The following is an 11,618-nucleotide window of genomic DNA, read 5'->3' on the forward strand; positions in this document are numbered from 1 at the left end:
CCCTTTATTGTTGGACGGGGCTTATAGGCGATCGTGTGCTCGCCTAATTCCAGTGCCCACTTTGTCAGCCTTCCTGAGAGCGCGGGACGGCGCAAGACTTGTTGGATGTTGTATCCAGTCAGAACTTCAATGGGATGACCATTGAAATATCTATGAAGCTTGCGCGACGCGTGTGTTAGTGATAAAACTAACTTTTCCATGATGGAGTAGCGCGTCTCAGGATCCGTCAGCACCCGACTCACATAGTATATTGGCGTTTGGATTCCCTTGCGATCCACCAATAATACTGCGCCGATGGCGCGCTCTCCTGCTGATAGATATAATGTCAATGTTTCACCAGGAAGTGGAGCTGTGAGCGCGGGTAGATTTATCAAACATTCTTTAATCTCACTGAAAGCTTGCTCGGCCTCAGGAGTCCATTTGAACTGACTTTTCTTTAAGCAGTTTCTCAATGTATTGACAAATGGGGTAGATTTGGTTGCATGGTTCGCTAGGAACCTGTTGATTGATACCAATCTACCATTCAGCTTCTGAACTTCTTTCATGGTGGATGGCGAGGGCATGTCAAGGATGGCCTCCACCTTCTCAGGGTTCACCTTAAAACCATCCTTGGTGACCATTACACCTAGAAATTTTCCCTCTTGCACGCCGAAAGCGCATTTGCTCGGATTGAGCTTCATGTTGACTTCCGTTAGGCGTCCAAGGGTTTCTTCGATGTCTTTGAGCATTTGTTTTTCCTCCCTACTTTTGATCACCAAATCATCCACATAGACTTCTAGGTTTCTTCCGATTTGCTCGCTGAAAACGGCATCCATAAGTCTTTGGTAGGTGGCGCCCGCATTCTTCAAACCAAAGGGCATTTTTGTGTAGCAAAAAACACCCTTGTCAGTTCTGAAGGCGGTCTTGTCCTCATCTTGTGGTGCCATTTGAATCTGGTGATAGCCTTTGTAGGCATCCAGAAAACATTTTAGCTTGAATGGCGCCACGGAGTCCACCTTTGCGTCGATGTTTGGGAGGGGGTAACAATCCTTTGGGCACGCTTTGTTGAGGTCTTTGAAGTCAATGCACATCCTCCACGACCCGTTACTTTTCTTTACCATCACAGGATTGGCTACCCACGTTTGGTATCGTATCGGGCGGATGATGTTTGCGCGCAGTAAATCCTCAACCTGCTCATTCATGGCCCTCGCCTTTTCATCCCCCATGACTCTCTTCTTTTGAGCAATTGGCTCTACAGACTTGAAGGTGTTGAGAGAATGTTGTGCCAGGTCTCGCGGAACCCCAGTCATATCAGAGTGTTGCCACGCGAAGACCGACATATATGCCGTGAGCAATCTTTTCATTCTCACCCTCGTGTCGTCTGATATCGTTGCGCCAATTGTGATCTTCTGCTCCGGGAATTTTGGGTTGAGAATCCATTCCTCTGGCGCGTTTTCTGCCATTGGAGTTTTCATTCTCCCCTCCCGCGGAGTACTTGTCACTGCGCACAAATGATCCCAGTATACAAAAGTTACACCCGTTGGTGTTGGGAACCCCAATGCGCCATGCGCTGGCGACGGTATGGCGTTGAATTGGGCAATCGTTTCCCTACCCAAGATCATATTGTGGCATGAAGTGGTGGGCAAGACCAAGAAGTTGACAACTTCGGCTCGCTTGTGTTTTTCATCCCCCATAGTTAGCTCAAATTGTATTTGACCTAGGGGATGAATGATTTCATTGGAAACACCAGAGATCGGCGCATTCACAATTTCAAGCCTCGCTTGGTCTGCCGGATCCAGTTTCTTGAAACATTGCTCATACATGATGTCTGACTCGCTGCCAGTGTCCACCAGGACTTTTGACACTTCGTAATGAGCAATGTGTGTAGTGATGACGAGAGGACTGCTGATGGAAGGGCCTCCCCTGATTCTTGGGAAGATGACTTGTTGCTCGCGCCAATCTCCTTGGATTTGCGTGCTTCTCTTTCTTGATGTCTGCCCTTGCCTTCCTCCCTCGGCTACACAGATTCTTTTGTACTTTTTGCTGGCTGAGCCTCCTGATTGTTCATCATCTGGTCTTGAGTTTTTCACCAGGTGAGCCAGCTTGCCTGATTTCACGTCCTTTTCAATTGCATCCTTCAAGTGGTGGCATGCATCAGTGTTGTGCCCTGTGGACTTGTGAAATTCACAGTACTTGCCACTGTCTGATGGTCCCTTGTAGTGTAGTGGCTTAGGGCTTTTGAATTGGACATTCTCACTGCTTAACACCTGCGAAGGCGTTTTAGTGAGGGGAGTCCATATTCTTGGCAGAGGTCTGCTCGGATCTCTGCCGCCCTCCCTCTTGTCACCCTCCCCGCGATTACGAACATCTTTTTGGGGCTGGGGTGAGCTTGGTTGCGCCTGCTTTTCCGCGGAGGAAAAACTGGTTGGTTGTAACCTGGACCATACAGAGTTCTGCTTGCCCCTCTTTTCTTTGCTGCGCGGTGACTCAGCTTGATGCGCTCTTTCTCTTGCCCTATCTTGGGCAATTTGTTTTTCGTTCCTCGCGAAAACTCGCGATGCTTCCATTAACTTGGCCCACGTGGTGGGCATGCCATCTTTGCTTACGAGAGCCCGGCGGAGTTGATCACTGCGCGCGCCTTGTATAAAGGCCACGCGCAGGAGTTGCTCAGTTATACCTCCGATTGCCAGAGACTCCTGATTGAAACGAGTGATGTAGTCTTCAATCGTTTCATCATTCTTGCGCACGCAGTGCATGATGTCATCCTGATCGCGCGTGTGTCTGCGCTGCTGTACGAAGTGGGCTTGGAACTTTTCCAATAGTTCCTCGAACCCATCAATTTGCCCAGTCGGCAAGCTCTCGAACCAGACACGCGCCGCGCCCGTGAGGCAGCGAGCAAACATGTGACACCATGTTGGCATCGTCCAGCTCTCTAGGTCTCCCGTGTTGTAAAAACCTTGCAAGAAATCGTCTGGATCTGTTGTGCCGTCATATTTACCCAAACCACTTGGCATCTTGGTTTTGTGCTGGATGGGAGCCTGCGCGATGCGCGCAGTGAACTTTGAATGTTTCACCAAGATGGCTGGTCTATACGGTGTGGTTACGTCCACTTGCCCTCTAACTGGTGGGCTGTACGGCATGTGCAGATCCATATCGGCTCTGGCTCCAGGAGCTGTGAGCCTCCTGCATGAGTGTCTCGTGTCTTCCTCATGATGTGCACTTCTTCATCACTGAACTCAGTGTGTGCAGTGTGAACAGAATGTCCTTCTTCCGGCGCGCGCGGCCTTTTTGTTCCATGAACAGTTTGCTTATCAAGCGCTTGCCTTTGTGTTAAGTCGGCTAGCTTTTTCTGTTTGACCATCTCATTATACTTGTCCATTAGACGCCGCTGCTCGTTTATGAGCCATTCTTTAGGATCATTTGCTTCCTCTTCTGGACCCATTGGTCCTTTTTGCTTCGCGCCGGCAAGATTTTGTAACGTAAGATCGTCTGGAGGAGTTTCAGTCTGGCCGTGAGGAGTTGTGATGAAGGGACGGTTACTGGTGGCGCGCGTAGAATCACGTTGTGCCCTCAGAAACTGTTGTCCCTCATTAACGTCCTCACGTTCAATATCCTCCAGAGCTTGATCAACGTTATGAACGCCAGAAACCATGGTGATTTTTTTTTTATATATAGATCTGATGAGATCTGATTGCCGTTGTAACAGTGGATGGCGCCAATGAAGAAACGTGGATCGACTCACTGGTAGACGATCTACTTTCCTCGGGTGTGATTATGCAATTTCACCGATGGTTTCTCTTGGATCTGGGTTCTTCCACCTACAAAATGAACAGCACCGTCAACTTACCCCTCAGAAAGGGACAGAGGGGTCCTCTTTGGGGTAACCCTCCGGTGTGAGAATAAGTATTTTGTGGAGAAGATAATGATGTGTGTAAGGAATTCTGAGAGTATTGCTTAATAGCTGAATACTCTGTGTGATTGTGTTACTGGATGTAACTGACTGTGAGTGAATGTAATTCAATATGATTGAATGTGATATTACTGGCTGTAACTGTCAATGATTGAGTATCCATCCTTGTGGAGTTGATGCTGTATTTATAGTGCTAGGGTTTCCACTGATTGGGCTCAGCCTTGTTGGCCTCCTCCAATCACTCTGCGCCACGTGTCCTCTGGGACACCTGGCGCTTTCTCGTTGGTTGTAATCACGTGGTAGCACTTGTGTCATGCTGAGTTGTCGACCTTTCATTTGGCAGCTGTCAACATCAGCATATTCTTATTCCTTAAAAAGATACCTTCTGGAAGGTTGTCTGACGTGCACAATCAGGGTTGCCCTAATCCTGATTTGGATAAGGATGAGGTTCATTATGTGCATGTGTGATACGCGCCAATCCTGAGGATGCGCGAGGTCTTCTCTTTATTCTCACGCGCAGATGTTTCATGCGCAGATGTGATATGTGTCGCGCGCTGACTCGACGCGCGCATATGTGACGCCTGGGCATATGATGCCTGAGCATATGTGGTGCCTGGGCATATGATGCCTGAGCATGTTTTGTATGCGCCATGCGTATATGTTTTGGCTTTGTGCCTTCGTAATGTCTTGGTTTCAAGCCTGTTGTCTATATCTTGTGGGTTGACCCGCCTTGCTCCGTGTTGAGGCGGGTACATACCTCTTCAATATCGAATCAGAGTGCCTACGTAAAGAAATAAACTAGATCTCTTAATCAGAATGACCCGGACATAACAACCACGCCGAGCACTATGGCTCATGATCTATTATCTAGTATTTTGGTACCGCAAGGCATATAATAGGCCAAGAGACGGAACCATATTGATCCTCGAATTTGTTTTTAATTTTTAGTTACAACACCGTAACGAACGTAATAGAAACTGACCGAACACCAATTTCTTTTTGTTTTAGTTTCTGTATGAATGTGACGAAAACCAATTGAGGTCACATAGTCTCATCACCTCAACACCGAGGACCGACAACACTCAAATTTAACCAATTTCCGAGTTTGACAGACCGATGTCATCCCATTATATATATATGTGTGTGTGTGTGTGTGTTTGTGTGTGTGGGAAGCATAAAATGAAAACTCACTTGAGTTGTGAAAACCCGTGAAAATCCTATGTAACATCGTTTTTTTTTGTTTTTTTTTGTTACTCACGTAATATATGTTGTTAAATTTAATACAAAACATCAAAAAATAAAAAAAAAAACATTTTTTTGCTATTTTTTAACATTTTTTTACTAATTTTTTTATATGTTTTCAGGAGAGAGAAAATGTTATATATATGTTTATATTTTTTATTAACTTTAATTATGAACCACAAGATTTAAAATTTAATTAAAAACATGTGATTGGGAATGGGTTTTTAGAATTTTCACAACTCAAGTGGGTTTTTATTTTAACCTAACCCTATGTATATATATATATATATAGGGGAAGGATCAAGAGAGAACTCCTTTTTAGGGAGGGAACTATATAACTCCTAATTAAAGGGTTATTTTTGTAAATGTGCTTACCAATTACATCTAATACATCGTGAGAACCCCTCTGCCTCTTCTTCCCCATCTCCCCTGCAGCAACCATTGAATATCGATTCTGAACCATAATCATCGATTCTAACCTAATTGGTGATAGATATTGAAGATCAATTCTCTCAATGCATCATTACATGTATGTATTGTTGAAGATCGACTCTTTAGCTTTGATTTCAATTGTTAAATATGGTAATTGAAGATTTTCATTCGTTTATCTGTGTGACATTTGAGCCAAAACAAGGTACACCTCAGTATGTATTTATCGATTAAGCAAATAAACGCTTTTTGCGTAACAAACGAACGATTAACCGAACAGGTCGGGTTATGACCCAGATATCCCGGGGGACCATCTATAAGTGATATACGTTTAATATAAGCTAAAATATTAGTAATATTGCCTTAAACGAAAACATGCTCGTTTAACTACCCGCTATAGATTTAAACACGAAAGATAGTTACAAACCAAGCATTGCATCATCCGTTAAACCGAAAAAGACTTACCAAACACTTATTTGAAATGTTTTAAGTGATCCGTGAAAATATTTTCAAATTTTACAAACGTATAATATGTTTTTCTAAATTTACAATAAACTAGCCGAAAAACACTCATTTTCGAACTGTTTGTCGTACCCGATAAACTTTTTGTGCCAAAAACTGAACCCGAAATAAATTTGGACTCGGGATTTCACGTTCGGGCACGCAAAATGTGAAAAGTGGGCCAAAAATGGGCCCATGTGGGCCTTCCTAGTTCCGGCCGCAAGTAAGGGGGGGTCCACCTCTTGATATTTTGTTAAAAAGATCTTGTAAACTTATCCTTAGACCATGTATCTTCCCAATCAACCTATTCCCTGCTGGTTCCCTTCTATTCCAGCCAAAAACCAAGGTGAGGGTTCAAAATTTTGGTGATTTACACTTGATTAAACATGGATTATGCATAAGGATGATAGGTTGATTAGTAAAACTCATGATTAACCATGAAAAACTCTTTAAAATCATCCAAAAATATACTTTGATGCTAAAGCTAGATGGAAATCTGAATCATGATCTTTTTTTTGTCATAAACACGGATTAGAGGGTTTAAATGACGTTTTTATGGTTCAAAAGTTCGGTTTTGTACCCTAACCGAAACCCTAAGTTAAGGGGTTGTTTGGTTGATGAAACTTGCTTGGTTTGTGATATAGGACTTGTATCTAGCCTACGTAGGAGCACAAGAGCTTGAAAAGTTGATTAGAAATGTGGAAATGAACCAAAACCGCTAAGGTAATGCCGAAACACTCGCTTACGGCCTGTTTAGGTTAAGGTTGTGATGTGCATATTTTTAGGTCTTGAAATTTTTCAAAGACATCAGGGATCATATCATTGAGTCTCTGTTAAAATTTGGTAATTTTTCGACCATCCGAGAATATTTGGCAAATGTATTACCAAATTGAGATGTTTACTTGAGAAAAATAGTTAAAATGCTTGAAAAATTATGAAATTTTGTGGGGAACTCAGTTTTGGTATATTTTGATCACATATAAAATTTGGGATCATTTGGAAAAGTTTAAGGGTGTTTTGTACATATGCGTTCGTATGAATTTTTATAGTCGAATTTGAGCCGAAAAGAATATTGAACAAGCTTATTGCATTTTGGAATTGATACAGGTAGTTTTGGGACATAATTTGAGTATTCAAAAATTTTTGTGGAATTTTTGGAAATCGTTTGGGGTAAACGGACGATTTTCAAGCGAAATATAGCTGATAAAATGAATTTTTATAAATTAATAAATCAGTAAATAATTCCAGAAATATTTTTATAAAAATCTACATATTAATACACCAAGAGTGATTAACGAACCTACGGGAATATTAAAACACCAAGAGTGATCAAAAATCATATTTTTGGACTAATTAAGTAAAAACGAACCTTCTTATGAGAAACCTGGACAATCTGAATAGATTGTGCACGTTTCTTCTCAAATCAAACTGAATAAACAGAAACGGGCCCGTAGCTAATCCGGGACCCCAATATGTGATCTTTCTTTATAACTTAGTCATTTTATTAACCAACACATTTACCCAAGCTTATTTCCCCATAACTGTTTTCAGAACGCGTAAACGAACAACTTGGCCCAGCTGGGAAAACGGGAAACTGGGCCAAGTTCGATTTTAAGTATTAGTCATTGAACAACATCACAACCTAAGCCTATTGCCAATTTCTGGGCGTCCCAGCTATCCCCAGATTAGTTATACAGCCCAGTTTAGTGTTGAGATTATAATAATATTAAAATATTAATATTATTATAATATTGATTATAGGAACTAGTGATAGCGAATCGAACAAACCACGAGTGAACACAGTGCTGATTATCTACTAAACTGTGAGTTTCATGACCCCACTTTTAAACTGTTTTTACGAACTTTTGAGGTAAAAAACATGTTGATACATATGATACTTGAAATTGTTTGATGATGGGAATTATCTAAGTGCTAACACACGAAAGTCCCCACAAACACAGTGATTAACTTCGAGCCTGTGGCTTGTGAATAGTACTATTGGTTTGACAAACCCAAACGAAATCGGCCTGATTGCCATGTCACATAGCGCCGTTTGCATATGACCATAATTATACAAACATGCTATGTAGTGTTAGACATAGCTACCGGGGCATGTTGTGGGCGGAAGGGGAGCCACAGTGGTTGATTGGGCGTAGGAAATGGATGCACGCAGCACAGACAGTCAAGGCTTCACTGTAGCTTAGCATAATTACATCATAAACATATAAACAAACGTACTTGTGAATGTACATACATACATATATACATACATACATGCGTATTTACAAACTATGATTGTTGTACGCACAACTGATTTCTTGAAACTTGTGAAACTCACCAACTATTTATAGTTGACCGTTTTAACATGTTTTTCAGGTATACCAGACTTGGACTAGAAAGTTAATGTGCTACATGTTTAACTTGCGATCAATGCGGGGTGAAATGATGCAAGTGTGCTAGTAAGAAGTAAAGCCGCTTAACGGGCTAGATTTAGTTTGTATCACCTAGTTGGAAACAAAGTTAGATCGATGTAAAATATTGTAAACTAGTTTGTATTGTTCTTTATAAACAATGTGGTTGATACCAGAGGTGTCTGTTACATTTCCGTTTTACGCTTCCGCAAATTGCTTAACGGGGTGTGACAGAATTTGGTATCAGAGCCATTGGTTATAAAGGATTAGGTTATCCCTTAGGGCACCTAAAATATAACCATAGGCTCGATTAACACTGGGAAAATAAATATTAATTTAATATTATATACTGTGGATGTCGGGATGAACTTGTAGGGCAAGTGGGTTATTGTGGTCCGGAACATAATAACAGAATTGCTTGTACGAGGGAATTCGGGGGGAAGTCGCGGAACGTGCGATAGGTAAAACTGGCAACATATGTGTATAAAAGGTAATACTGAGTATGTATATATATATGTAAAATACATACGTGCTTATCTGGAACAAGGTGTACGAATACGTGTACGTACTGTACTATCGTTAATACTAAGTCTCCATGTAACGAATATTATATTCGATTATAATCAATATTAAGTTTAAAATTGTATTTTATCGTAATTAATATCGGACCTGACTATAACAAATAATATATACTTCATTTCGCCTTAAGTAATAATATCCCTTGCTCTGATTCATACTATCGAAAAACATTATGTTTATGAAAAATCGTTGAACTGAAAGATGTCGAAATTGGTAGCCCCATATCGGATGAAGAACTGATGCGCCTGCAAACAAGAATGCGAGGACGTTCTAGCAAGTTCAAACTAAACCTTATTGTATAATTGAACTATAGACTGAGCGTAAATTCAAGGCCCAAAAAGGAACCGTGGAATGTATGATATACATTTGTCCATTTCAAGGGAACACAACACTTCCCGATCCGAGCTTAATCTTTATCTCACTTACTAGTTTCTAACAGCAAATCGAACTACTTTCTAGCCGTCTCTTCACTTCCATTGTTTAAAAACTAAGCACTACTCCCAAGAAAATACTTAAGAAAAAGTTTGGTTTATCAAACTGTAACTCTAATAGCTATCCTATTAATTTTCAATAATATAACAAACCGTGACCACCTACCTATATCATCCACCAGCTACGACAATAATAATTGCTCTATACCTCACCAGTACCACCAACCTTGACGAACTCTCTTTAACTAATAAATTTATCAAATCATCTGGGTATGAGTATCTCCAACCATTCATACATTATTGCCACTCTGACCAATTTATTACAAAAGAGAACCCTCACGCTCGTGGGCCAGTGATGTATCTTGGCTAACAAATTATCACTTCTATTAAACCCAACATGCTTGTGAGTACTAAACAACCTAATAAAAGAATTCTCTATAGTTACATTTAATAGCTTCGAAAGGTTAAGAAGAATACGCAAATGTCTCCCGGCTACAACACACTGTTTAAACTCATAACGAACAAATGTCTATTAACGGGAGAGACAGGATAAAATAGTTACCCAATGGTAGGGTTACATTTGTATAATTGTGGTACAAGTTGTGAACTATTCGTGATTATTATACTATGTGCTGGGATAGACAAGGATAGTATGACACTATTGTGTATAGTTTTGATACGCATTCAAGCATTTGGTAGGGTGCTATGCTGATATGGGAGAAGATTTGGATCTAATAGTACGAACATTGACCCTTACCGGGTTAAAATTACTTGTCACGGAATGACAATTTTCAATGCATACATGCAAACAATGGCCTTATTAGGCTAAATCTATGTACTATCCGGGGGAGAATGTGACATTTGAGCCAAAACAAGGTACACTTCAGTATGTATTTATCGATTAAGCAAATAAACGGTTTTTGCGTAACAAACGAACGATTAACCAAACGGGTTGGGTTATGACCCAGATATCCCAGGGGACCATCTATAAGTGATATACGTTTAATATAAGCTAAAATATTAGTAATATGGCCTTAGTTCGATAGCAAACAAGTTAAATGAAAACATGATCGTTTAACTACCCGCTATAGATTTAAACGCGAAAGATAGTTACAAACCAAGCATTGCATCATCCGTTAAGCCGAAAAAGACTTACCAAACACTTATTTGAAATGTTTTAAGCAATCCGTGAAAATATTTTCGAATTTTAAAAACGTATAATATGTTTTTCTAAATTTACAATAAACTAGCCGAACAACACTCGTTTTCGAACTGTTTGTCGTACCCGATAAAATTCTTGCGCCAAAAACCGAACCCGAAATAAATTTGGACTTGGGATTTCACGTTCGGGCACGCAAAACGAGAAAAGTGGGCCAAAAATGGGCCCATGTGGGCCTTCCTAGTTCCGGCCGCAAGTAAGGGGGGTCCACCCCTTGATATTTTGTTAAAAAGATCTTGTAAACCTATCCTTAGACCATGTATCTTCCCAATCAACCTATTCCCTGCTGGTTCCCTTCTATTCCAGCCAAAAACCAAGGTGAGGGTTCAAAATTTTGGTGATTTACACTTGATTAAACATGGATTATGCATAAGGATGATAGTTTGATTAGTAAAACTCATGTTTAACCATGAAAAACTCTTTAAAATCATCCAAAAGTATACTTTGATGCTAAAGCTAGATGGAAATCTGAATCATGATCTTTTTTTTGTCATAAACACGGATTAGAGGGTTTAAATGACGTTTTTATGGTTCAAAAGTTCGGTTTTGTACCCTAACCGAAACCCTAAGTTAAGGGGTTGTCTGGTTGATGAAACTTGCTTGGTTTGTGATATAGGACTTGTAATAATGACCCTCACAACTAAGCTTTAAAAACAAAAAATCCAAACTTGCTTGGTTTGTGATATAGGCTTGATTCTTGTGTCTTCGTCCTTCCCTAGCCACCACAAGTCCAAACCCTAGCTCCACAAAACTTTTTCTTCTTTTCTTTTCCTGCTCAAACTGCCGATCGGAACTTTCTACTGGCCTAGGGTTTTTTTATTTTTTTATATGTTATAATATAATATGATCTTGGGCCTCCATGATGCATACGGGTCGGGCCTTGAGCTTTTTCTTGAACTTGTATGTGTAAAAAGGCT

The sequence above is a fragment of the Bidens hawaiensis genome, unplaced genomic scaffold (assembly GCF_021521415.1).
Source record: "Bidens hawaiensis isolate Kalapana, Puna unplaced genomic scaffold, B.hawaiensis_p1.1 tig00000284_1, whole genome shotgun sequence".
Lineage (NCBI taxonomy): Eukaryota > Viridiplantae > Streptophyta > Magnoliopsida > Asterales > Asteraceae > Bidens > Bidens hawaiensis.